Genomic DNA, 26708 nt, shown 5'->3' with positions numbered 1-26708 from the left:
AGCCCCATCAATGGAACATTATGCAACCATTAAAAATGATTGTGTATAACTATACTTACTGAAATAGAAAGATACCTGTGACCTGTTAAGTGAAAACAGAATGTTACCCAACTCCTTGTATAACATGCCTCACTTTCTATAAAATTGTATGTGTGTTCAGGAGTGTGCACGTGTGTGTATAGAAATATATCTATAAGGCTTTTCCACTAAACATTAAAACAGTGCTTATTTCTGGGTAGTAGGGTTGGAGATGATTTTTACTTTTTTTCTCTTTTTATACTGTTTTGAAATATAAAAATAGATATGTATTATTTATAAGTAAATAAAACTTTATTATTTGGGGGAAAAAGAAAACAGCAGGTGTTTTATCCCTTGTAGTAAAAAAACAAGGAACACTTGATGATGAGTTCTGTGTGGAGAGTGAAGGAGAAGGCTTGGTCAAGGAGGACCTCCAGCTTTCTCATCCCTATCATTCTCTGGCACTGGAAGAAAGGCAACCTCCTCCCAGTTGCCTACCCTTTTCCCCCATTGTCATTCCTTCTGGTTTGTAACTTCTCAGCTCATATTCTGCCCCTCCTAACTCTGTATGCTTGTCCCATTGTTAACCTGCATCCTCTGCTTTATTTTAGAATGCTTTCTTCATCTACTTTCCATAACTGAGTAACAGAAGATTAGAGATGAGAGATATCATTGGAAATGACTGGCCTAAATATTCTCAAGTTGGCATGAGTCATTTTGATGCCAGCATGTACTGAGGATCCCAGTTTGGCATCAGAGAAAATGGGTGTGTGAATTCCCAAGTTTCTGAGCGGCCCAGTGCTGGGTGGCTCTGTCTCATGGTGTTCAAAGTAGTGGTAAGAAAGGCCCATGGATACAGGGTAAGGATTCCCAGTTAGTGGCAAGGTTTGGTGAAGGGTAGGAAAGCGCTCATTGTCACCTGGATTGTTTAAAGCAAGAGCAGGAGGTTGAGTAGTGGAAGCAATGGCCAATCTGGGTTAACAATTTAGGAGGAAATGCCAACTCATTCTTTTTCTGTATTGCAGGTTTGCCTTGCAAAAAATTAAAAAAAAAAAGCCAGGTTATGTAGACACAAGCCTAAATGCTGTGTACATGTAGCTGTTAAACGTAAGAGCTCTTCACTGGTCAAGAAACATCAAAGATTGAAGTCTAGATGGGTTGGCTGCTTGAATCTTATTCTCTAGGGCCACCACACCCCAGACAGTCTGCCTTTCTTGTCGTCATTGAGATTTTTGCCATTTGAGGCTGACTCATCCTAGCCTTCAAGGGCCAGGGCATTTCTTAGTATGCATTGAACTCATGCCAAACTATTGTTTCATACTATTATTGTATAAAAAACAAAGTGTACTAGAAATGTGAAACAGGAAATGTCTATCTGACCTTATTACCAGAGAAGAAATTTTCCAGAGTCCATACACTGATGTAATTATTTTCATATTTTTAAAAACTGTTTAGTGGTCGGATCTTTGGAACAATTAATTGTCTTTGCTGTCATAGGCATAGCATAAAACTTATTATCACTCTTTTAGAGGAATAGAACACTGTAACTGCCAAAATAAGGTTTTATAGTATTTTCAAATTAGGTTTTAGAGAGTTTTTTTTTTTTTTTTTTTTTTTTTTTTTTTTTTTGGCGATACGCTGGCCTCTCACCGCTGTGGCCCCTCCCGCTGCGGAGCACAGGCTCCGGACGCGCAGGCCCAGCGGTCACGGTTCACCGGCCCAGCCGCTCCGCGGCATGTGGGATCTTTTAGGGAGTATTTTTATTTGCTCAGTTTGTGTGTATGTGTGAAGCATGTATATTTTAATGTATTAATTTTTATTTTCTTTGGAGGATCCTTAATTTATTTTACACAGAAATTTTTTCTCCATCTTCAAAGTCTATGACATATGCCCCATTCCCTTCTGTTCCAGTACCGTGCTTTGTACAATTTCCTGTAAACAGCGGTAAGCAACTTCAATATATGCTGGCTGGTTGGTTCACTGTTCTTGCAGAACTTACAATGGACATTTCTCAGCATAGCTAATCTCTGTTTTATTTTGGTTCTACTCTCATCAGCACCAATCCAATGCTTTGAAATGAATTGAAATGCTGTACTCTTTGAAGAGATGAGTATTAAGGCTTAAACTGGGTCTAGGGATGAGGTGAGGAGGAAAAAGCCCTAAAAAATCTGGTACCTTTTTTCCTGAGAAGTGAAAAGAAATGCGCTGTATTCTATAAAGAAAAGAAACAGTAATTACAAGTTTTTCCCCAACTACTGTACACTGTCTTCGGTTTAGAGCAAAGCAGAAGCCAACCAGTTATTTAGTCCTCTAGCATATTTAAGTGTGAGATTTGATTTTATATATATGACATCAAGAAGTAGAGATCTTAATTCAGGTATGACCATGTCTTTTCTTCTCTTTCAGTTATTATAAGTAGTTTCATATTCTCGTTTTATATAAGTTTGTGTCCATGATCTTTTTTCAACCTATGTGCTATGTTTCTGACAAACTCCATTTCATCCCATTTTTCAGTTCTTCTTTTTCTATAGACAATTTTGTTGAATCCCAGAAAGATTTTTCTCCAGCTAAAATGCTATTACTAGTAGCATTATTTCTAATGTCAATTTGAACTTTATTCTAGTACACTCTGGGCAAGGTGAATTCTTTGTAACTATAGAAAATAAATGACTGGTGTTCAGCCAAGCTCTGCCTATGTCTTTCCAAGACCAAAAACAATTAGGTGAAAGGGAAAAATCCAATTAGCTATTGTTTTGTCTGTCTAGTCCCAAACAACCTATATGAATATTTTGGGAAATTTTCTTAAGTTGAATTCACTGCGTGTATATATTTTATGTACGTTGATGGTTGAGTTTTTATTATGTAGCTATATAGTAAAAAGTTTTCAATGAGAAACAGTTTAATTTTTTAAAAAATAGCCATTTTGGAAACAAATGAGGTCAGCGGGTGTCTTGCTTTAGAGCGGGGTGGGGGGGTAGCGAGGACGTTGGAGTAAGAGGAAATCTTATGTCAGAGGGCTCTGTGCACATTTTCCTGAACCACCTCAGCTAAGCGTAAATGTAATCTGTTATTTTAACTAAATCATAATAGTTGCATTTTCCTTTTCTCACATTAAACTGTGAAATCGGTAACTTATAAATATGATGAATCTTTATATTTCAAGGTTTCCTCTCCCTCCTCCCCGAGTCCTAACAGGTTGCATTTTATCCTTTCTGAAGACCTCAAAAGCTACCAGATTGTTGTTAAAATGTAAACATATTTTGGAAGACTGCTGACCATTAGCCAGAGGGGAGGTCTTGATTCATCCAAATGTCCTCTGGCTGGCAAAGAAGTATGAAAAAATTCCTGCCCAGCTCTGTATATGCTGGAGCATCCAGGTAAGTCAGGGAAACACTTTCATGACACTCAGTGTAGCAATTAAAAGGTAAACAAAATGTAACGTAATGTATTGTAAACTTTTCAGAACTCCCCAAATGTTTTCACTAGCTCTTCTGTTTTTCTTTTCTTTGTTTTTTTTATAAATATTTATTTTGTTTATTTATTTTTGGCTGTATTGGGTCTCCGCTGCTGTGTGCGCGCTTTCTCTAGTTGCGCGCTTTCTCTAGTTGCGACGAGCAGGGGCTACTCTTTGTTGCAGTGCGCGGGCTTCTCATTGCGGTGGCTTTTCTTTTTGTGGAGCATGGGCTCTAGGTGTGCGGGCTTCAGTAGTTGTGGCTCACGGGCTTAGTTGCTCCGTGGCATGTGGTATCTTCCCGGACCACGGCTCGACCTGTGTCCCCTGCATTGGCAGGCATATTCTTAACCACTGCGCCACCAGGGAAGCCCTCTTCTGTTTTTCTTGTCTTAATACGTGATTATCATGTTGAACTGCAGTGGGTTTTTTTTCCCCTAATACCACACAAAAAAATACAAAGCTAGCTGATATAATTTTCTTTACTAGTTTCTAACAAACATCTATTTGATACTTTAACATTTTTCTTTCTTTCATTTTGGGCCAAGATATAACAGAATTATAAAACTCAGGCTTTCGGAACAGAGACAATTATGATACTCAGGCATTTCTCTTAATAGCCTTGTGGAGTTCCATGACAATTCTGTTTGATGTTAACTTCCTCTTATGCCACTGGGCCCAAGCCAGGAGGTTCAATAGCTGAGTCTGAGAGTAAATTAAAATACCAGTCGAAATGAAATGGAGGGTGTAGACAGGGAGTGGGCCTACAGGGTATTATGAGATTTGTCCTTCCCGGTTTACCAGAAACCCTCCTCTGCTGAGGCATATCATTGTTTTTCATGCAAATAGACAATCAGATAAGAAAACAAACTACTTTCTTTTTTTATATTTGGCTTATTGGGCTTATAGACATCCCACGTTCTCCTTTTTCATTAATGGCCGTAGGGCTGAATTGTTTCCAATGGAAGTTGTTACTTGAATTTAACCATATTGCTAAAATTGGTTTATCAAGCCATGTTATATTGAAGAGGGCTCCATATATAGTGACCTGCCGGGAGTTGGCTGACAGCTGAAATGATGTACAACCCTGTTCAGTTCTGCCTGGTATGCCTGCCAGAGACTAAGGATACCTTAAGCAACAAGGAGAGAGGAGTTTCCTTTACCTTTCTGGATTCTTTCTTCCAAGTTAGTATTTAACCCCAGGAAAGAATCAGTTCTGTGTGGCTTTTTAATAGTTAATTGGCTATGTAACATGGCTATGTAATATTTAAACGCAACATAACACAGAGATTAAGGATGAAGGGTTGGAGTCAAACAGACCTAAATTCAAATTCCAACTCTGCTGCTTACCAAACATGGGACCTTGGGAAAGTTACTTAACCTCTTTAATCATCACTTTGCTCATCTGTAAACTACATTTTGTTGCAGGGAATTATTCTTTTTTAAATGTATAAAGTGCATAGCTCAGGGCCTATAATATAAAGGGCATTCAATAAAAAGTTATTGTTATAGTTTCTAAAACACTTTTTATACTTAACAACCATGTAGAAATATCAAGGCAAATGCATAGGAACTGACACTTGGCCATCTCCCACTCCTTTCCCCTGCCCCTCACTCCTGAACCCACTCCTCTCAGGCAAACCAGAATTCCACTGACACTGCACTTGATCAGACGACCAATGATATTCACATTGCTAAATGCAGTGGCCAGTTTTCAATCCTTATTTCAGTTAAGCAAGCAGCAGCATTTGAAATAGTTAATCTTGCATTCCACTGACTGCTCTGTCTCATTTTTCTAATCTCTAAACATTGGACTTCTTCTGAGCTCAGTCCTCTGGCCTCTTCTCTATTCATAATTGCTCCCCTGGTGACCTTATTCAGTCTTTGAGCTTGAATATCACATATAAGCTACTGATCCCTTCCCTGGCGGTGCAGTGGTTAAGAATCTGCCTGCCAATGCAGGGGACACAGGTTCAATCCCTGGTCCGGGAAGATCTCACATGCCACAGAGCAGCTAAGTCCGTGTGTCACAACTACTGAGCCCACACGCCACAACTACTGAAGCCCACACGCCCTAGAGCCCGTGCGCCACAACTACTGAGCCCAAGTGCTGCAACTACAGAAGCCCGTGCACTCTAGGGCCCGCGTGGTGCAATTACTGAAGCCTGCACACCTAGAGCCTGTGCTCCTCAACAAGAGAAGCCTCCACAATGAGAAGCCCACGCACTGCAATGAAGAGTAGCCCCCACTCACCGCTAGAGAAAGCTTGCACTCAGCAATGAAGACCCAACGCAGCCAAAAATAAATAAATACAATTTTAAAAAACCCTCCACTATGAAATGATGTATAACCACAGAAGATTCAACTTAAAAAAAAAAAAAAGCAAAAAAACAAGAAAACTTTCCCCTGGCTTCCAACCTCACCTAGAATGAAAACCAGACAAGTCCTACACAATGTGGTCTAACCTCCTATACTATCTGCCTTGCCCCTTGCTCCAGCCACGGCTCTCCTTGCTTTTCCTTGAATATGCTAAACACACTCTCAACTCAGGGCTTCTGCCCTTGTTTCCCTTCCCAAAATGCTCTTCTGGTGGATATCCACATGTCCAGTCTCTCATCTCCTTTAAGTCTTTGTTCAAATGCCATTGCCAGTGTGGCTATTCTAACCAAGCTATTTAAACTTACAGTCTCACTTTGCTTTGTACCTTGGCTCCCTTCTTGCTTTATTTTTCTTCGTAGTACTTCCACCAATGAAGTTATTATATATTTTACTTATTTCTCTTGTTTATTTTCTGTCTTCGCCTAAATGTAATCTATAAGGTCAGGGATTATCATATGACTTGTTTACTGCTATATCTCCTGTGCAGTGTCTGACATTCAGTAGGTGCTACTAAATAAAAACTAAATCACTACTTAATACATATTTGTTTGAATGAATGCATGAGGGAATGCATGAATACATTTGAGAAAATACATTTCCTACCATGTATGATATAAAAGCATACTGTGCATGGAGTCGAGGGTCTGAATTCTGTTTTTGACTGGGCCTTCTATGAACTGTGTCTTCCATGTGGACTAGTAGTTCCATCTCTGAGCTTATTTCCCTAATCTTTAAAACCTATCTTGCAGGGCTATACCAGTCTTCAGATATTATAAGATTATTTCAGGGAGTGCAATCCTATGTTTGCACAAAGAAGGAATTTAATTCCTCCTTACCCCCTACCTCCCCAGTATACTCACAATCAAAGGTTTATGTCAACCTTATTTCAGGAAAATTAGGTTCCATATGGAATAGATTGTTTTTTAATTGTCACTGAAATAAATTCCCAATTAGGTAAATATTGTATCCAGAGATGGGAGGTATTACTCTAGCAGAATTAGGGTCTACCATATTTTAGGGTATATGAAAAGGAAATGGGAAAGAGACATTAGATACCTTTCTTTCTATCCTTGCCTTCATCTTAGAGTTTGAGTAAAGGAACAAGAAATGAAAAGCATTTTTCATTTTTCATATTTAGCCAAGCTCCTCTGGTTTGCATAGTCATAATACAATTCAAATGACCATTTTTGAAGCTTGATATTCAGTGCCCTTTGTCCCAGCTAGGCAAAATGAATAGCTGATGTTTTGTACTTTGTATTTGTAAATACGTTGCCATGTGGAAACTAAGGAATGCCCTTAAGCTTTTAAATATTTTAAAGGTAGTCTACTTATTGAGCTATTTGATAGTTTTCTAGGATTTTAAAAAATATTTTTTATATCCAATAAGATGATAAGACAATATAGTAAAACCATATTGGTTCAAATTTCCCTGATTCTATTTTCTGTTTTTTTTTTTTTTTTTGCGTTACGCGGGCCTCTCACTGTTGTGGCCTCTCCCATTGCGGAGCACAGGCTCCAGATGCACAGGCTCAGCGGCCATGGCTCACGGGCCCAGCCGCTCCGCGGCATGTGGGATCTTCCCGGATCGGGGCACGAACCCGTGTCCCCTGCATCAGCAGGCGGACTCTCAACCACTGCACCACCAGAGAAGCCCCCTGGTTCTATTTTCTAATGACTACCTTCAAGATTTCTCTCGTGTGCTGGTCACTTTTTTAATAGATTCCCAATGAATACTTTTGATTGACTAACGTATAACTTGATCAGGTCCTGAATTTGCATTTACTTAGGAAAGGCTGCCTTGAAAAATAGTGCAAATAATTTGTGCAAGTAAACTGGGAAAAGCAGAATCTTAACAATATTAAGCAAAACAAACTTTAGAGTGACTCTTCACTTGTAAACATTTCACACGTTGAGATATTCTAGGCTCATGTTAAAGGGATTCTAGTTCTAGATCTGCTTTCCATACACTTCAGTTCCAAGAAGCATCTTCGGCGTTAAGTTCTTGACTGGCCTGTCTCGTGTTGCTTCATACATCTCTCCTGAGCTTGGCATTTGTCCTATTTGCTCCTCCTGTCCAAGCCTGCCATCCTCATGAAGCTTCCTTGTATTTGTGCTGCTACTCAAGTTTGTTTGTAAGTTGATGACCCATTCCTGGTCTCTACAGCATATATTGAGAGAGAGAGACAGCAATATAGAATTTTTTTCCCCTGCAGTGGGGAGCTCTTAAAGGTTTTCAGGCATGAGAGTGAGATAACCATTTCTGTATGGTGGTGTAGCATACAGCCTGTCTGAGGCCAGAGACCAGAGAGAGAACAGTGTGAGAAAGTACAAAAACCTTGAACTCTAGCATAGACGTGCAAGAAATAGCTGAGTGTTTAAATGAAGTACTGCTATTTCCCATGTTGTTTGCAATACTTTTTATCCTATCAATAAGGAAATTGAATAGACCAGACAATAATATTTTCATTGTTAACTTTGTAACACAACAATAAAGTAAGAAAACTCAAAAACAGTCTGTCAGAGTTCATCATCAGACAATCCTCAACTTCCTCAACTTCTCTCTAATCTCCCTGGAACTATAATACAATAAAACATTTGCATTTTGTTGGCACCTATGAGCCAACCTCAATTTTCTCTCCACTCACCTTCCTGCCCCCTGCCAGTCTGGGTTGGGTACCATACCCATACATTTCCATAGTACTCTGTTCTTACCTCTCTCCTAGAATGTGACATCATTTTTCAAGTCCACAGTCCTTTATCTGCAATTCCAAAATCCAAAAAGCTCTGAAAACCAAAAGTTTATTTTATAACGGGTGCCAAAACTTATTGGCAGCAAAATCTGACCAGAACGGACATGAGGCTATTAATAACGTTGTTTTACGACAGAAATGTTGCTGTATTCGCGCATAGGAGGCTGCCTCAGGCTCTATCGGGAGGTGTTACATGTTACAGGTAACATGTATTGTCTTACCTTTCTAACAATCCACAAATAGTGCTGCTTCTGAAACACTTGTGGCCCAAATGGTTTGGATAAAGGCACATGGCGCCGCACTGTCGCCTGATTGCTAGGCTGCGTCCCCCACCAGCGGGTGAGGTCTCTGGAGTTAGTCCCAATTCCTTATACCTGCTAGCATCTAATGGGTCTCAACAAATGTTGAACCAAGGCATAAGCAAATTAGTATTCACTATCAATTTAGCATATTTAACTTTATCGACTTTCTCTGCTTGCTTATTTATTTATTTATTTCATACAGCACAGAAAGCTTTACTCAGACACATTGCTCCGGAGAAATGCAGGCTCACTTTAATATGCCGTCCTCTCCAGCCCCTGCCAGTTCTCGCAATGCATTTCAGCTCATCCTGCTTCTTTTCCTCCTCAGCTGCTATCCTCCTCTCCTCTTCTGCCTGGGTTTCAGGTAATTGCGCGCTTGGCTCTCTCTGTAGGCCACAATGAGGAGCAGGGCGGAGTAGCGGCCAAGCTTGATGAGCAGAGAGACCTGCACCGGTGGTACCACCTTGTCAGTGCTCTGTTCTTATTTTTTATATGTTACTATTTTGAGAAAGAAGAGTGAGAGCCAACAGTCCTTTTTTAAATCTCTTTTTTTAACAGAAAACATAAATATTTGGCCAGATTCAAAAATCCACAACGGAACCAAGAATAATATTATGTTTCCTAGTTTTTAGATTTGTGTTTTCTTACGTAGAATGCCAGTGACTCAAAGGCCAAGGGAAACAACTTTCTTTCAAATGTTATATCAATCTTACTAGTTAAAATGTTGAAAAAATGATCATAATGTAGGCAAGGATACAGTGAAATGGACATTCTCAAACAATGCTAGTAGGAGTATGGGTTGTTAGAATCTGTCTAGAAAGCACTTTACAATACAAATCAAGAAGGTTAAAAAGTTTACATCCACAGTAGAATGGAGAATATTTAGCACCTATTATCTAAGAAACATTTGTGTTCTTGAGGCATATCAGTTTTATTTCTTTAGGAGATTTCAGCATATGTGTTACTTTTTCTGAAAGCAGCCAATATTTAGTTTTATAAGGCCTGTTATGTTAATATTTTTATCTGAAAAGTTTTTAAGACTTTGTTTAAACATTCTTTTTAAAAGTTACAGCTCCTACTCCATCTTGTCTTAACACATTGTGTAAGTACATGATAGGGTAGCTTAAAAAGCTCTCATATGTAATATGCTTTGCTGGCTTTGGCTAATAATTCTATTACTATATTACAATACACAGTAATTTTTGAACACTCTATCAAAACAGTGTGGACAATACATAGTAACCTCCACGTTGTATTAAACAAAGTACATATAGAAAAACAGAGGTATTCTATGTACACTAAATATGAAGGGCCTTACTAAGGGAACGAGAGGCTTCCACAATCATTGGAAGAGTTGGGAAATTAAAGATCAGGGAAGTTGGTCCAATAATCTCAGTTTGCATTGACAAGGTGGTTGGCTCTGAGAACTTTCTTGGAAGCCTCTGTTTTTGTCAAGAATCTCCAGGAAGCTCCTACAAACTGTATAAGCTTGCAACACCAAATCAAATAATTCTCCAGCAGCCACCACTAGCCATCTCAATTGTCTACAGGATCAAAGAGGGTAATTTGCCAGGAACTCATCCAGAAGCTACTGTGAACTTCATGTCTACTCTCAGCCTATCTGTCACTACCCTGGGAAAGTAGTAGCTTCTGTTCCTCCCCATTCCAACGTCACATAAGTGCCTGTAGCTGGCAGACTCTAACCAGAACCATCTAGGGAAGGGGATTCTGGGAACAATAGTTCTCAGTTTCTCCTCTGAGATTCACAGATCATAAATGGGAAAGTATGATGCCAAATAGATAACAGCCATGTTTGTTTCAATGTTGATGACAACTGCATGATAATTTTCTTTACTAGTTTTTTATGCTATTAGTATTGGTTCAGTCAAATTCACTGTTATTAGTTGACTGAGACCCAGAAATCTCTCAGCAGGCAAGTAAAGCAAAATTGAATTCATCCTTTTTTGTTTGATTTTTTTTTTCCACATTCAAGTGTATTATTACAGTTGGTTAATTTTTGATCAATATCCCAACTATGCCAATACAGTTCATTTGATTAACATGTCTCTTAGGTAAGGTGAATATATAATTTATTATCTAAACTAGGAAACTTTTAATACTGAAAGGGAATTTCCACCAACATTATACTGGGACCACAGGCATAAATCTGGATTGTCAAGGACAAATTGGGGTGTCTGGTCACTCTACCTTTTTTTTTTAACTGAGTTATAGTTGATTTACAATATTATATTAGTTTTAAGTGTACAACATAGTGATTCAAAATTTTTATAGATTATACTCCATTTAAAGTTATTATAAAATATTGGCTATATTCCCAATATAATATGTGATTGAATTCATCCTTGATCCACGATGCTGTCTATTAAAAATTATTGCTACTTGTTTCTTCATTTCAAAATGCTGAGGTGTGGGCTTCCCTGGTGGCGCAGTGGTTGAGAGTCTGCCTGTCGATGCAGGGGACATGGGTTTATGCCCCGGTCCGGGAAGATCCCACATGCCTCGGAGTGGCTGGGCCCGTGAGTCATGGTCGCTGAGCCTGCGCGTCCAGAGCCTGTGCTCCACAACGGGAGAAGCCACAATAGTGAGAGGCCCACGTACTGCAAAAAAAAAAAAAAAAAAAAAAAAAAAATGCTGAGGTGCAAGAAGCTGAAGCAGCACATCAAAGATTACCATTAATCATTTTTTCTTTTGTCGTATATGGCATTTATTATGTTGAGGTAGGTTCCCTCTATGCCCCCTTTCTGGAGAGTCTTATCATAAACGGGTGTTGAATTTTGTCAAAAGCTTTTTCTGCATCTATTGAGATGATCGTATGGTTTTTATTCTTCAATTTGTTAATATGGTGTATCACATTGATTGATTTGTGTATATGGAAGAATCCTTGCATCCCTGGGGTAAATCCTACTTGATCATGGTGTATGATCCTTTTAATGTGTTGTTGGATTCTGTTTGCTAGTATTTTGTTGAGGATTTTTGCATCTATTTTCCATCAGTGATATTGGTCTGTAATTTTCTTTTTTTGTAGTATCTTTTTCTGGTTTTGGTATCAGGGTGATGGTGGCCTCATAGAATGAGTTTGGGACTGTTCCTTCCTCTGCAATTTTTTGGAAGAGTTTGAGAAGGATGGGTGTTAGCTCTTCTCTAAATGATAGAATTCACCTGTGAAGCCATCTGGTCCTGGACTCTTGCTTGTTGGAAGATTTTTAATCACAGTTTCAATTTCATTACTTGTGATTGGTCTGTTCATATTTTCTATTTCTTCCTGGTTCAGCCTTGGAAGGTTATACTTTTCTAAGAATTTGTCCATTTCTTCCAGGTTGTCCATTTTATTGTCATAGAGTTGCTTGTAGTAATCTCTCATGATCCTTTGTATTTCTGTGGTGTCTGTTGTAACTTCTCCTTTTTTAATTTCTAATTTTATTTGAATCCTCTCCCTTTTTTCTTGATGAGTCTGGCTAATGGTTTATCAATTTTGTTTATCTTCTCAAAGAACCAGCTTTTAGTTTAATTGATCTTTGCTATTGTTTTCTTTATTTCTATTTCATTTATTTCTGCTCTGATCTTGATGATTTCTTTCCTTCTGCTAACTTTGGGTTTTGTTTGTTCTTCTTTCTCTATTTCCTTTAGGTGTAAGTTTAGATTGTTTATTTGAGATTTTTCTTGTTTCTTGAGGTAGGCTTGTATAGCTATAAACTTCCCTCTTAGAACTTCTTTTGTTGCATCCCATAGGCTTTGGATCGTCGTGTTTTCATTGTCATTTGTCTCTAGGTATTTTTGATTTCCTCCTTGATTTCTTCAATGATCTCTTGGTTATTTAGTAACGTATTGTTTAGCCTCCATGTGTTTGTGTTTTTTATGTTGTTTTCCCTGTAATTCATTTCTATTCTCATAGTGTTGTGGTCAGAAAAGATGCTTGATATGATTTCAATTTTCTTAAATTTACTGAGGCTTGATTTGTGACCCAAGATGTGATCTATCCTGGAGAATGTTCCATGCACACTTGAGAAGGAAGTGTAATCCACTGTTTTTGGATGGAATGTCCTATAAGTATCAATTAAATCTATCTGGTCTATTGTGTCATTTAAAGCTTCTGTTTCCTTATTTATTTTCATTTTGGATGATCTGTCCATTGGTGTAAGTGAGGTGTTAAAGTCCCCCACTGTTACTGTGTTACTGTCGATTTCCTCTTTATAGCTCTTAGCAGTTGCCTTATGTATTGAGGTGCTCCTATGTTGGGTGCATATATATTTATAATTGTTACATCTTCTTCTTGGATTGATTCCTTGATCATTATGTAGTGTCCTTCCTTGTCTCTTGTAACATTCTTTATTTTAAAGTCTATTTTACCTGATATGAGTATTGCTACTCCAGCTTTCTTTTGATTTCCATTTGCATGGAATATATTTTTCCATCCCCCCACTTTCAGTCTGAATGTATCCCTAGGTCTGAAGTGGGTCTCTTGTACACAGCATATATATAGGTCTTGTTTTTGTATCCATTCAGCAAGCCTGTCTCCTTTGGTTGGAGCATTTAATCCATTCACATTTAAGGTAATTATCAATATGTATGTTCCTATGACCATTGTCTTAATTGTTTTGGGTTTGTTTTTTTAGGTCCTTTTCTTCTCTTGTGTTTCCCACTTAGCAAAGTTCCTTTAGCGTTTGTTGTAGAGCTGGTTTGGTGGTGCTGAATTCTCTTAGCTTTTGCTTTCTGTAAAGCTTTTGATTTCTCCATCGAATCTGAATGAGATCCTTGCTGGGTAGAATAATCTTGGTTGTAGGTTCTTCCCTTTCATCACTTTAAGTCTATCATGCCACTCCCTTCTGGCTTGTAGAGTTTCTGCTGAGAAATCAGCTGTTAACCTTATGGGAGTTCCCTTGACTGTTATTTGTCATTTTTCCCTTGTGCTCTCAATAATTTTTCTTTGTCTTTAATTTTTGCCAATTTGATTACAATGTGTCTCGGCATGTTTCTCCTTGGGTTTATCCTGTATGGGACTCTCTGCGCTTCCTGGACTTGGGTGGCTATTTCCTTTCCCATGTTAGGGAAGTTTTTGACTATAATTTCTTCAAATATTTTCTTGGGTCCTTTCTCTCTCTCTTCTCTTTCTGGGACCCCTATAATGTGAATGTTGTTGCATTTAATGTTGTCCCAGAGTTCTCTTAGGCTGTCTTCATTTCTTTTCATTCTTTTTTCTTTATTCTGTTCCACAGCAGTGAATTCCCCCATTCTGTCTTCCAGATCACCTATCCGTTCTTCTGCCTCAGTTAGTCTGCTATTGATTCCTTCTAGTGTAGTTTTCACTTCAGTTATTGTATTGTTCCTCTCTGTTTGTTTGTTCTTTAATTCTTCTAGGTCTTTGTTAAATGTTTCTTGCATCTTGTCGATCTTTGCCTCCATTCTTTTTCCGAGTTCCTGGATCATCTTATTCTGAATTCTTTTTCTGGAAGGTTGCCTATCTCCACTTCATTTAGTTGTTTTTCTGGGGTTTTGTCTTGTTCCTTCATCTGGTGCATAGCCCTCTGCTTTTTCATCTTGTCCATCTTTCTCTGAATGTGGTTTTTGTTCCACAGGCTGCAGGATTGTAGTTCTTCTTGCTTCTGCTGTCTGCCCTCTACATTAATCTTTTTGTGTAAGGCAAAACACAAATAAGAAAGTAAGGTTTTCATTGATATATTCTCTAGAAGGGATTTTTTTACCCAGGATTTGTAGTTAGAAAAGAATCTCTAATATTCTTCATTGTCAAGTATAGAAAAGACAATATGGGGGCAAGATTTTAATTTAAATTTGCAACCTCCATGTAGTCAATCTCAAATTAGTAATATTCTTAAAAACTTTTTAAATGTATTTTGAATACTTGATGTTTTTCTAATTCTTTCAACTTTTCTTTATACATGCTTTATTTTGGCTCAAAGATAACAGGTACATTGTACATGAGTCTGTAGCTTTTTCTATATTTTGAGGAAGTTTTTTAATATAAATTTATTTATTTATTCATTAATTCATTTATTTATTTATTTTTAGCTGCATTGGGTCTTCGTTGCTATACGTAGGCTTTCTCTAGCTGCCGCAGGCTTTCTTCCACTGCTCCACTAGGGCAGTCCCTTGATGAAATTTTGAGGGACTAAAATTCTGCTTTATCAAAGAAACTCTCAAGATATGAATAATATGAAACAGAGCCTTTTCAGAAAACACTCAAATTGAATAAAATAACAAAAATTTTATTAAAGTTAGAATGCCAGTACACAAGCACTATTAAAAAGATTAGAATTATGATATAATATAACATCTATAATTCTGCCTTTCATTTTAATTTGTAATTTTATAAGTATTTGTTGGCTCAAATAAGATACAATATTCTTCTTTGTGTCATCTAAGTCACTCTCTCCTGATATTCAATTTATTGAACATGTTGTCATTTTATTTCATCTGATAAATTTTATGTTATGTCAATTTAAAAACTTAACTAGTTTTTGGGCTTCCCTGGTGGCGCAGTGGTTGAGAGTCTGCCTGCCAATGCAGGGTACACTGGAAGATCCCACATGCCATGGAGCAACTAAGCCCGTGCACTACAACTACTGAGCCCATGTGCCACAACTACTGAAGCCTGCTTGGCTAGAGCCTGTGCTCTGCAACAAGAGAAGCCACGGCAATGAGAGGCCCGCGCACTGCAACGAAGAGTAGCCCCTGCTCACCGCAGCTGGAGAGAGCCGGCACACAGCAACGAAGAACCAACACAGCCCCAACCTCCAAATAATTAATTAATTAATTAAAATAAATACTTAACTATTTGCATCCATTTACAAGTTATTAATAATTGTGTATAAAAATAACAGTTTTCACAATCATCAGTAATTATTCCAGCATTTTACTCCTGAAATAATATATATCCATTTCTATTTCAAATGACATTGAAGTAGACATTAATGAGCAAGGCGGTCCAGGAAAATTAATGTAGCAGGACTGAACAGAATGGACTAAGGAAATAGGCTTAATGCAGAGATATATTAGCTACAACTCTATTACCATTATTTAAAGAGGAGTTAATGAGTTCCTCAACTAGGAAAGAGACCAAAGAAACAGAAAGATGGGACAATTGCAAGATGTAATGGGCGGGGTGAGGGGGGGATTGTGGGGGGAGAATTGACAGGTTTTGGTAACTGGCTGAATGTAAGAAGCAAGAGAGATTATCCAAGATTATGCTTAGACATTTTACATAGAAGATAATATGGGTGTGAGAAGAAGATGCTGAGATGGTATTACAGAGTACAGAGAAGGCCAAGGACAGCCTTTTGAGGAATACCTACCCTTGAAGAGTCTGTAGGAAGGAGCGAGCAGAGAAAGCTAGAGGAGAAGAAAAGGAACAGTCTCACAAAGCCATAGGAAAGAGTTTAAGGAGATGGTGGTAACAGTATTCAGTGTTGCAGAAATAGCTCTGGATTTTGTGACTAGGAAGTGTTTTGTGAACTTTCAGAGTATAGGGTTCTGGGACTTCCCTGGTGGTCCAGTGGTTAAGACTTCACCTTCCAATGCAGGGGGTGTGGGTTCGATCCCTGGTCAGGGAGCTAAGATCTCACATGTCTTGGGTCCAAAAAACCAAAACATAAAGCAGAAGCAATATTGTAACAAATTCAATAAAGACTTTAAAAATGGTCCACATCAAGAAAAAAAAAGGATGAATGAGGGATAAGGAAATATGACAGAGTATTTTTTCAAAAAGAATATATAATCAAGCCATTTAAAGACATGGAAGTACCTTAAATGCATATTACTAAGTAAGAGAAGCCAATTTGAAAAGGCTGCATATTGTATGATTCTAACTATATGACATTCTGGAGAAGGCAAAATTATGGAGACAGTAAAAAGATCAGTTGTTTCCAAGGGAGAGAAGGGAGGCAGAGACGTATAGGTGGAGCACAGAGGATTTTTAGGGCAATGTATGATACTTTAATGGTGAATACATGTCATTATACATTTGCCCAAACCCATAGAATGTACAACTCCAAGAGTGATTGTAATGTAAACTATGGATTTGGGTCATCATGATGTGTCAGTGTAGACTTGTCCATTGTAACAAATGTACCATTGTGATGTGGGATGTTGATGGGGGAGAGTTCTGTGTATATGTGGGGGCAGGGGGTATATGGGAACGCTCTGTACTTTTCACTCAATTTTCCTGTGAACCTAAAACTGCTCTAAAAAATAAAGTCTAATTTTTAAAATGAATATATAACCATTTTTCATTAATATAAACTTCTGGATTCTATTCATGTATATATCACTCTTATTGTACCATTTTATAGCTCTTACAAATTTCAACAAAATATACCAACTTATTTTTGTGCCCAATGAAGTAAAGAGAATATGGTGGTGTTATTCAGTTAAATATATGATAGAGGGACTTCCCTGGTGGCACAGTGGTTAGGAATCTGCCTGCCAATGCAGGGGACATGGGTTCGAGCCCTGGTCTGGGAAGATCCCACATGCCGCAGAGCAACTAAGCCTGTGTGCCACAACTACTGAGCCTGCGCTCTAGGGCCCACGTGCCACAACTACAGAAGGCTGCACACCTACAGCCTGTGCTCCACAACAAGAGAAGCCACCACAATGAGAAGCCTGCGCACCGCAAAGAAGAGTAGCCCCCTCTTGCCACAACTAGAGAAAGCCTGCGCACAGCAACGAAGACCCAATGCAGCCAAAAATAAAATTAATTAATTAATTAATTAAAAAAATATATATATATGATAGATATATATTTAGAATTAGTTACATTTCAGAATGACAGGATGGTGCTGAATTTTATACTAAGTACTATAGATAAATAAAGAAGTATTAGATCTGCCTTTAGATGCTTATTACATGTTCCAGTTATTTTATTGCTGTGTTAACAAACCACCTCAAAACTTGGTAGGTTAAAACAACAATTTATTATTATGTTTCACTTTTCTGGTTGTTAACAGACAGAGCTGGGCACTTATCAGTTGGGGTCCTTCAAACAGTTGCAGTCAGTTGACAGCTGGGGTTGAAGTACAAAAAGTGAAAGCTTCTTTACTCACATCTCGTTGCTTGGCTGAGATATCTGCAACAGCTGGGGACTGGTGGGGCATTTCTCTCTTTCTTTTCTCCATGTGGCCACTCTACAAGTCTGGCTTGGGCTTCAACCACATGACGACTTAAGGAGCAAGCATTCCAAGAGACCAAAGCAGAAGCTTCAAATCCTGGGAACCAGTGTGGGAAGTCATGCAGCATCACTTTCACTATATTTTATTAGGCAAAGATGTTATAAACCAGCCCAGATTCAAGGGAGTAGATATAGGGAAGGAAGAAATTGAAGGTATAGCAATTTATTTGGGGGATATTTATAAATAAACACACACATATATGGAGATAAACATATCCCTATGAAAAAATTTAAGAATAATTATAATGAACGTTCAAGTATAAAATAATATGCAAATATAAGACCTTAGTAATTAAGGTGGGAAATAAGATTAACTCCTAGAGATCTATTCAAAGACACTGCATTTTTTTAAGCAAGGTTTCTCAAGAGATTGAGGACCTAATACCTGCAATGTCATTTGAGATACCTAATCAAGCAAGTCGTGATGCCAAACTATCTGGAGGCCAGATAATTAATCCAGAACACCTCTGAACTTCTCACATAGTTCAAGATCTAAGTTCCAGAATATTTTTGGCCAAGGTATCCTCTATCTTATATTCTCATGGCTGCTTCTGTTTTTCTCAGTCTCTCTCCTTGTCCTTCGGCCCCTAAAGTCCACTGTTCTCTACATTTCCAGCAGCACAATGGCAAATCTACTATTTAGTTCTGATTCTGTAGTTAATTATCATTTGAACAAGCTTGAAACCTTTTAACACTTAGCGGCCAGGAAAGATCTTGTTTTCTTTTATTTCCTTTATTTAGTTAATTTTCTTTTCTTGCCTTTTTCTTCTTTCATTCAATTTTGGTAAGACTTCTTATGTCTTTTATAATGTACTCTCCTGACATTTATAAACGAGGTTCAATGTAAGTTGTTACTTTAATTTGATAAAACATATAATCTCTACGTTTGAAAATATTTGAATGTCTCAGAAACTTTGTCTCTGCTGCACACACAGGCAGAATGGAATGATATTTTAAGATTTCCTGCAACTAGAAAGGTATGGAAAGTTTGACTGATTTATATTGTGTTCTGACTTCCTGAGGCAGTTTTCCTAATACTATTCCATTTAACTCATACCCTAAAACAAAGCTTGTTGTTTTTTTTTTCTTTTTTTTAATCAAAATTCAATCTAGAATTGTGTGTTTCAGTTTTGTTCTTTGTCTCTTAAGCTTAATTTCTATGGAGTTTTACAGTGGTAGCAATTTTATTTTATAAAACTTCTGTTGGGATGATTTTGAAAGCATTTAAGGAAAAGAAATCCTAGTTTAATTTTCAAAATTACTTTTAAAAATAAATAACTTGACTATTTAACATATATTTGTTGTTCTATAATTGCTTTTATTTCGGTATCACAAAATTTAAGATTTTATCTATTCTCTAATTACTTTGTGTGTGAGAGTCACATCTTTTGCAATAACAGTGTTTGTTCTTTGGGGCAGGAATCATGTTTTATGGTTCTTTTTTAATCCCTAAATGCTGTACTGCAGTGTTAAACATAACGTTTGTAGAGGCTTCCTTGATAAATCAGTGTTTGTTATATTCTTTCAGTTTAATTCTTATAATTGAGTCTTACTTGCTCTCCTTAACCACATGCTATAGAAACATTACAGACTTTCCTGTGGCTTAGTTTAGTCTTAAATAGCATTATTGGTTATTTGTACATAGGTCTTTCAGATTTAAATCCTTCCCCTAAGAATTAAAACAGAGAAGGGATCATTTCATCTTTCTGAAAAGATCTCTCTCTGTCATTTGTTTCTTCATGGCTCTTTATTCGTGTAGTATGGAGGTTCTGGCTCTGGAACCAGACTACTTGGGTTCAAATCCCAGTTGTACTACTAACTAACTCTGTATTCATGGGGAACTTTTCTGTGTCTCAGTTTCCTCAATTTCAAAAGGGGCTCACAATAGTAATAACCACTTAATAGGGTTGTTGTGAGGATTAAATGAGCTTGCTCATAAAAGCAATAGGACAATTCTTAGAACATGGTAATTAAGCAGTAAATGTTAGCTATTGTTTTTGTTGTATTGTTTATTTAGATTTAATAGCTTTCATTCTTTGCTAATAGTATCTTCTTAATGATTTTACTAAATGCCTATTGAAGCAATCACATTTTGAAAATCATGTAAGCAGCGAGCTTTCATCAATAAGCTTGTTTCTAAGCTGCTTTCTGGGGATAATAAAGGAGGAGGGGGCAGGAAAATTTCATTTTTCCATACCAGCATTTAATCCTTCCACCCTTCTTCAGTAAAGATTTAAAAACCGTGTGTTAGAGATACTGCTATGGACTAAATGTTTGTATTCCATTTATATGTGGAAGCCTAATCCTCATTGTGATGGTATTTAGAAGTAAGGCCTTTGGGAAGTAATTAGGATATAAGGGTGGAGCTCTCATGAATGAGATTAGTGACTTCATAAGAAGAGACATGGGAGAGATGATTTCTCTCTATCATGTGAAGATACAGCATGAAGGCATCCATCTGCAAACCAGGAAAATGGCTCTCGCTAGGAACTGAATCAGCTGGCACCTGGATCTCGGGCATCCCAGCCTCCAGAACTGCGAGAAATAAATTTCTGTTGTTTAAGCCATCCAGTCAATGGTATTTTTGTTATAGCAACCCAAACTGACTAGGACAGATACCAATGTGAATAAACACACAGCCTACAGCTTTGAAGATCTCACAGTGAGAGAGTCAAAAACACAAGATCTCAGTCCAATGGATTACAAGGTGATGTGGAATGTGTTGTTATATACATGTGCTCTATAGGATAGAGCAATTTAGCAGCCTGGAAAAGTCAAGGAAACCTCTGAGCAATTGACTTTTGCATGAGTTGAGTATTAAAGACTGAATGGGAACTTACTAGGCAAGAAAGTAGACAGGTCATTCCAGATAGAAGTAAGCACATGCAAAGGCATAGAGTCGTGGAATGGCCTGGAAGTCTGAAGAATTGTGAGAAGTCCAGACGTGATGGAGCTTACAAGACACCATAGGAGTGGAGGTAAAGGAAGCTTAAAAAGCAGAAACATATTGGAGAGGATTTCTTTTTCTTTGTATGTCAGATCAAAGAGTTTATATTTTATTCTGTAAGTGAGAGCCAGTAGTAAAAACTTTTTTCCAGTAGTGATTTGTTTTAAGAAAAAGATGAAATGACCAGGAAGTGAGTGAGATAGCTAGTGTCAGAAAGAGGGAAGTTTAAATGCCAGCTCTGGTACTGTAACAGCCATGTTTTCTAGAATCAATTATTTAATCTCCCTTAATTTCCTCACTTAGAAATACTAAGGTAATACAACTCTGCTGCATGTTGTATTAGAGATAATGTGTTTTTTTTTTTTTTTTCCTTTTTGCAATACACAGGCCTCTCACTGTTGTGGCCTCTCCCGTTGCGGAGCACAGGCTCCGGATGCGCAGGCTCAGTGGCCGTGGCTCACGGGCCTAGCCGCTCCGCAGCATGTGGGATCCTCCGGGACCGGGGCACGAACCCGCGTCCCCTGCATCGGCAGGCGGACTCTCAACCACTGCGCCACCAGGAAAGCCCGATAATGTGTTTTAAATGCTTGACGTTGTACTTGGCATATAGTTATCTTGAAAAGGTTCCTCTCTCCTCTCTATGCAAAAAGGAATCTCTGAGGGCAGTGAGGAAGAGAGACTGCAATAGATAGATAGGAGTATTGGGACAAGTGAGGGGGCCAATGCAATTGACCTAGAGGATATAACCTTTAGCACAGAATTGGGAGTGGTGAAGCAAGGTGAGATTTCAAAGATCTTTCTCGGGGCTTCCCTGTCGGCACAGTGGCTAAGAGTCCGCCTGCCAATGAAAGGGACACGGGTTTGAGCCCTGGTCTGGGAAGATCCCACATGCCGCAGAGCAACTAAGCCCGTGTGCCACAACTACTGAGCCTGTGCTCTAGGGCCCACAGCCACAACTACTGAACCCATGTACCACAACTACTGAAGCCTGCGCGCCTAGAGGCAGTTCTCCGCAACAAGAGAAGCCACCGCAATGAGAAGCCCGTACACAGCAATGAAGAGTAGCCCCTGCTCACCGCAACTAGAGAAAGCCCACATGCAGCAACGAAGACCCAACGCAGCCAAAAATTAAAAAAAAAAAAAAAAAAGATCTTTCTCTTCTGAGGTAAACATTTTGTGGCTGTTGGAATCGGTGAGATAGAGAAACTGACAAATGAGACTTTAATTGAGGAAGCCTGAAACATCTTCCATATTTTAAGCACCATTCTAGGTGCTGTGGATGAATAAAACATATTTTCTTCCTTGAGGTTTTCAAAATCTATCAGGGAGACAGATACTTGTATGAATGGACACAATATAAAGATTTATATCCTAGGTGGGGTTTTTGTAACAGCATCACCTTTTATATATTTTCCAAGTGGAAGGAATAATTTATTATGGACAATTTACTGAACTATTGTTAAATTACGCGAGCACTGTCAGCTTTCAGAATTTATTCTTTTAAATTGTAGTAACCATGTATTCTCAGCACTACATTTCCTAGATCAGTCTTTTATCCCTTATGTATAATATAATTTTTTAAACTTTTTTATAAAGTTCAGAATATAATTAAAGTCATCTCATTAAGATTTAAGATAAGCACTTTGAATCCTTGCGTGAAAGGTCTTGTTATCACAAATCTCAGCAAATACCAATTCTTTAAATTACATAAGTTTATCAAGAAATGGAAAGAACTGTTAAGAATAATGAAAAAGGGGCTTCCCTGGTGGCGCAGTGGTTGAGAGTCTGCCTGCCAATGCAGGGGACACGGGTTCGAGCCCTGGTCTGGGAAGATCCCACATGCCGCGGAGCAATTAGGCCCGTGAGCCACAACTACTGAGCCTGCGCGTCTGGAGCCTGTGCTCCGCAACAAGACAGGCCGCGATAGTGAGAGGCCTGCACACCGCAATGAAGAGTGGCCACCGCTAGCCGCAACTAGAGAAAGCCCTTGCACAGAAACGAAGACCCAACACAGCCAAAAATAAATAAATAAATATAAAGGAATTCCCTTTTTAAAAAAACAAGAATAATGAAAAAAGAAAAAAAGTACAGTGACACATAAAGAAATGAGACATTTCCAGAAAATCAGTTTGTTCTTTTCACTATTAATTTTCTTCCTTCTAGACTGACTAATAAATAGGATTTTCAGTCAGTTGTACCTTTTAAAACTTTCTGTAGGGTGTTGTTTATTTCACTGTTGCATATGTATCCTGAGCACAACTCTTACTATTAACACTTTTGAGGTTGCCAGTGGTTTCAGTTTCTTGTGTTCTTTCACCTGGCACCCAGAAAAGTACATCACTTTCTCTACATTTGTCATCATTTTTACTGTTATTGACCCATCTTAATATATTATGTTCTCTTAATATTTACAGTCAGAATTAAATAAAGAATTCACATTTGGATCTTATTTTAGTACTCATCAAAACTTCTATTCCTGTTGGAGAGTTTTTAAAGCATGTAATGAAGGAGTTAGAAGAAGAGAGAGATCAGACGATTCATAGTATCTGGGTGAAGTGTTTCAATTAGGAAGAATACGGGACCAAGAACACACAGTAAAAGGAGACAGAGGAAGTGGAGGCCCCAGAATTAAGAGTCATAAAGGCATAGAAGTGGGGTGGTAAATGTATGTATTTCTTTAAGAAGATGAAAGAATTTGAAAATGCATGCCAGTGGAAGGATGGAGGAACTAAGTGACTGGCAGTCTATTGCCATGATGGCCCATAAAGAAAGCAGGGTGGGACAATTACTGTTTTCTCAAAGGAAAAATTTAACCTCTGAAGGCTCAGATAAGGTTCCTGGTATAAAAGAAAACAGTCTATAAAGATGGCTGCTGATTATATTTAAATGAAAAAGAAAGTATTTGATTTCTAGCTTATTAAATTCTGTGTTTGTGAGCATATCACAGATTACCTAAACCCATTCATCATTTGTATCTTTCTGAAGAGATCTGATGTTTTTCTTCTAATTAAAACAAATTCAACAAACATTTATTGAGCATCTGAACATGCCAGATACAAAAGATGAAGAAGATCTGCCTTCTAGAAGCTTAGTCTAATGAGGAGGAGCAATGCAGGGGGATTAAAACAAATGTCCAGATGCGTAAATGGTTTTAGGGTAAAAATGCAGGGGCAGCATGGAAGAAGTCAGGCAAGGCTTTGTGCAGGAGGTGTTTCTGGAGCTGATGAGTCAACTCATACTCAAGTAGAAATCTCCTAAGGTAGGAAAAGGAATTTCAGACAAGGCAAAAGCATGTTTCTCACCTCTGTCCCCCTTCCCCACCCCCGCTCACTTCTTGTAAACTACGCTGAGTCATAAATTCCTAGGTTGTGCGAGAAGACAGGAACAGGACTTACTTAAAACCTTGGAAGATCCTAAGTAATGAGAAGATGATGCTGTTCTCCATCTTCTATATATAAAAAACAAAATAAAAACCAATTCTAAACTGTAAGATAAATGTAGGAAAATCCAACAAATTTCTAATTTTTCTAGGATTACTATTTTGGTGCATGTTTAATGGCAAGTACAAAAAAAACTTTTCCTAATATTTTTCTCTTTTTTAAGGTATGTTAAGAACTTACAGCTAAAAGCCAAATAATAATAATCATAATTATAATGAACTTTTACTGATGACATACTGTATTCTAGGAGCTTTGATAAACCCTCTACGTAGACTATTTCATGGAACCCTCCCAACAGCCATTTGGGGAATATACTATTATTGCTGCTGTTATTATTATTAGTGATAAATAAATTGAGGCTTAGAGAGTTTACTTAACTTATCACACAGCTAGGGTGTGGTCAAGCTAGGACTGAAGGACTGGGCGGTCTGACTATACAGCCTAAATGAAGTCTGCCTTGACATCATGAGGCAGCAAGTCTTAGTATACGTCAAAACAGATGTGCTGGTGAGGACCTTTGCACCTTGAAGGTGTCTTTAAACCTTGGACTCATTCATTTATTCAGTCAATATTTAATGAGTACCTACTATGTGCCAAAACTGTGGTAAGCATTGAGGATCAGAGGTGAATACTATAGAAGTTATCTCTGCCCTCATGGAGTTACCACTGTAAAGAAGAAAACAAAAATAAGTGAGTTGGGACTTCCCTGGTGGCACAGTGGTTAAGAATCCGCCTGCCAATGCATGGGACAGGGGTTCAAGCCCTGGTCCAGGAAGATCCCACATGCTGCAGAGCAACTAAGCCAGTGCACCACTACTGAGCCTGAGCTCTAGAGCTTGCGAGCCACAACTGCTGAGTCCACGTGCCACAACTAAGGGTAGCCCCAACTCTCCACAACTAGAGAAAGCCCATACGCAGCAACGAAGACCCAACCCAGCCAAAAATAAATAAATAAATAAATATATAAAAAGAAATAAGTGACTGATCACAATTAAGTATGGCAAGGATTATGAAAAGGATGGTACTAAAGAAATACGGGAAGTTTGACAGAAGCCAACCGTGTTTGGGAATTTGGGAATCCCTCTCTGAAGAAGTAAGAATTACACTGAGATCTGAGGGATGAGCAGAAATTACCTAGGTGAACTGGAGGAGAAGAGCTTCATGAATAGTAGGGTGACGTGGACATACAAATGCCTCGCCCAGATCCCCCTTTAAGGAAAGACTTGATTCCCCAGGCTCTAGCAGTGCTGGTAACCACTTCAGGTACTGCCTCAACTGCAGAGAGCCCCCTTGCCCAAGGTCACGTCCTCCCTGTACGCGCAGGCCTACTCTGATGGGCCATTTCTGTTTCATAGCTACCCGCGCGGTTGGCTGAGGCTGTCAGGCTTGCATCACAGCCTGATTTTGCCTTCTTCCCAATCCTGCTCCTGCCCCCTCCCTTCCATGGGTGTTGACCTCAAGAACACTCCCTAATAAACATCCTGAACACTAAACCCTGCCTGAGTCTGCTTCCTGGAGCACCCAAACTGCCTGACAACATGAAAAGCTTTGACGAATTAAGGCATTCAGAATGGCTGTAGTTTGAGAGAGACAGAGAGATGAGCCGAAGCTGAAAAGGCAGATAAGGGTCAGATCCTGAGCTCCTGGTAAAACATGCTAAGGATTTTTCCTCAAGGCAGTAGCTAATAGGAAGCCATAATAGGATATTAAGCAGGAATGACATGATTAAATTTATAGTTTTGAAATATGCAATGGATGGCAGGGGTGCTTTGAATACCAAATTCATATCTTTCAAAAAATTTTTTTTTCTTCTTCAGATATTAATGGTAAAATAAAGGTACCAAACTGTCTTTCCTATCCTTGAATCATTGTTTTTCATTCTCCTTTCCTTTATCAATAAAAGCTATAAATCTGCTCCATGTTTCATGCAGTTACAATCCTATGAGATATTATCTGATGTTAGCTTCTTGAGAGACCATAGGAAATAGTATTATGTGGGGGCTTGGATAGTTATTTGTTCTGTGGTGATGAAAGCAAACTTCAGGGCTGTTGGAAAAGCTTAAAGTGATAAGTCATTAGAGACGTGACCCCCAGATACAGCAAGAAAGACCTGTCCTCCTGCCAATCATGTGCCTGGGTTCTCTTTCTTATTTTGAATTTTCACCTTAATCCTTAGATTTGTGTAATATATGGTAGTTATATTATCACAGTTCACATAC

At 38.4% G+C, this 26708-nt stretch overlaps 1 long non-coding RNA gene across 2 annotated transcripts; it reads left to right on the top strand.

The window, feature by feature from the left end:
• The first annotated feature begins 1975 nt into the window (after positions 1–1975).
• LOC141279678 (uncharacterized) lies at positions 1976–17151 on the top strand. Of its 2 annotated transcripts, none has more exons than XR_012334286.1 (3): positions 1976–2395; positions 3182–3395; positions 15417–17151. It is a non-coding gene; the product is annotated as an uncharacterized lncRNA (long non-coding RNA). The 2 variants fall into 2 exon arrangements; XR_012334285.1 differs by having other exon boundaries at positions 1979–2395; positions 3205–3395.
• The last annotated feature ends 9557 nt before the right edge of the window (positions 17152–26708 follow it).

The sequence above is a fragment of the Tursiops truncatus genome, chromosome 1, assembly GCF_011762595.2.
Source record: "Tursiops truncatus isolate mTurTru1 chromosome 1, mTurTru1.mat.Y, whole genome shotgun sequence".
NCBI classification, from domain to species: Eukaryota; Metazoa; Chordata; class Mammalia; order Artiodactyla; family Delphinidae; genus Tursiops; species Tursiops truncatus.
The sequence above is the reverse complement of the archived record's forward strand: the minus strand, read 5'-3'. Positions and strand labels throughout refer to the sequence as shown.